Below are 1,883 nucleotides of genomic sequence, written 5' to 3' on the forward strand. Positions count from 1 at the left end.
CAGCAGATTTGTCAAATGTAATACATCGTTTGATTTCTTGACTGCTGCTTCCATGAGTGTTGATAGTTGATCCAAGAAGAATGAAGTCCTTGACAACTTTAATCTTTTCTCCATTGATAACAATGTTGTTTATTGGCCCAGTGGTGATGATTTTGTTTTCTTTGAAACGTAATCCATACTGAAGGCTGTGCTCTTTGATCTTCATCAGTAAATGTTTTAAGCAAGTAAATGTTTTCAGCAAGCAAGGTTGTATCATCTGCAAATCACAGGTTGTTAATGAATCTTCCTCCAATCCTGATGCCACACTTTTCTTCATATAAGCCAGCTTCTCATTGTGAAAATTAGACAATGGATATGTAAGATTATAGAATAATCAATGTATTTTAATTATGTTGTTATAAAAGAATATTAAAAGTACCATGGGCTGCCAGAAAAAAACAGAAATCTATCTTGGAAGAAATACAGAAAGAGTACCCTTTAGATAGGGAGGATAAGGATACTTTGTTTTATTTTAAACATGTTGTCAGGATGGATTAGTCCTTGAAAAAGAACAACATGCTTGGTAAAGTGGAGTTTCAGTGAAAAAAGAAAGCATTTAATGTAATGGAACTGCACAGTGGTTCCTATAATTGGCTAAACTACAATAATCTCACAATATCACAGGACTTGGCACTGTTTCATCCTGTTGTGCATTGGGTTAGTATGAGTAGGTACCAACTCAAGGGCACCTACCACCAAGAGCAAACTATCATTTTTTTTAAAAAAAGAAACTGTTTCTTTATTTTATTTTGGGATTAGCCTATGTTTGAAGTCAAAATCTAAAGGAATTTTATTTTAAAATTTGTTCTTGCTGGTAAATGAACAACATGAGAAATTTTGTTAGTGCATTTGTTAGTACTTACACAGAGTCTTGGTGTGTACTGTAGTATAAGCACTGCACTGCTAACTGAAATATGGGTGGTTCAAATCTACCAGCCAATCCTTGAAAACTCTATGCAAGTTTGTTCTTAGTCAGAACCAATTTTACAGCACTTAACTCATTTAATTACAATGATTTATTATTATCTTCTTTAAAGAGTTCATTCCTGTGTGTGTGGTGTCAGCGATAGCATTATGCATATCATATTTGATAATTATTCTAGAATATTTAAGGACCAATTGCCATTTCATTTTGTGTAGTTAACAGATAATACACGTTGTAAATAACATAAGTGTAGCCTGCTTCCAATCATCTCAAAATGCACTTATTTTAATAATTATACAATAACTAGATTTCAGTACATATGTCAGTGAAGTCCTGGTGTGACACTGCTGGTTAATGCACTGGACTACAAGGTCAATTTGAGCTGCAACGTTGGTTCAAGCTCACCAGTCGCTCCTTGAAAACCCTATACAGGGTCTCTATGTGTCAGAACCAACTCGATGGCACTTAACAACAGCAACAAAACTATGTCAGAATTGGGATTTATCTGATGTAAAGCTGAAATATGTTTATGGAATATATTTCCAATAATGCTTATTTGGGAGAGATGGTCTTCTGACAACATTGTTGATTTAAAAACATAATAGGTGAAAATTTTTGAACAAGTATAAGTGAAATATTTGGGAAAATAAACTTGTTCTTAAAGCAACCAACACGTATTTCTCTGTTAGTCAGAGAAGACATTGAAGCTTAAAAGATCTCAAGGTAATAAAAGTTATTTCTTTGTCACATTTTTCATAATCTGAGAACGTCACATAAGTGGCATTTATATATTTGAGATACAGGCATAAAGCATGAGTATGTCAAAGTATTTTTTCCCTATTTGTGTTTTAATGATTTTTTTTTTAAGTATTAAAAAGAGACAAATATGTCTTCACCAAATCTAAAGTTTAAAAAAAAA

Source organism: Chrysochloris asiatica, unplaced genomic scaffold, assembly GCF_000296735.1.
Source record: "Chrysochloris asiatica unplaced genomic scaffold, ChrAsi1.0 scaffold00435, whole genome shotgun sequence".
NCBI lineage: Eukaryota > Metazoa > Chordata > Mammalia > Afrosoricida > Chrysochloridae > Chrysochloris > Chrysochloris asiatica.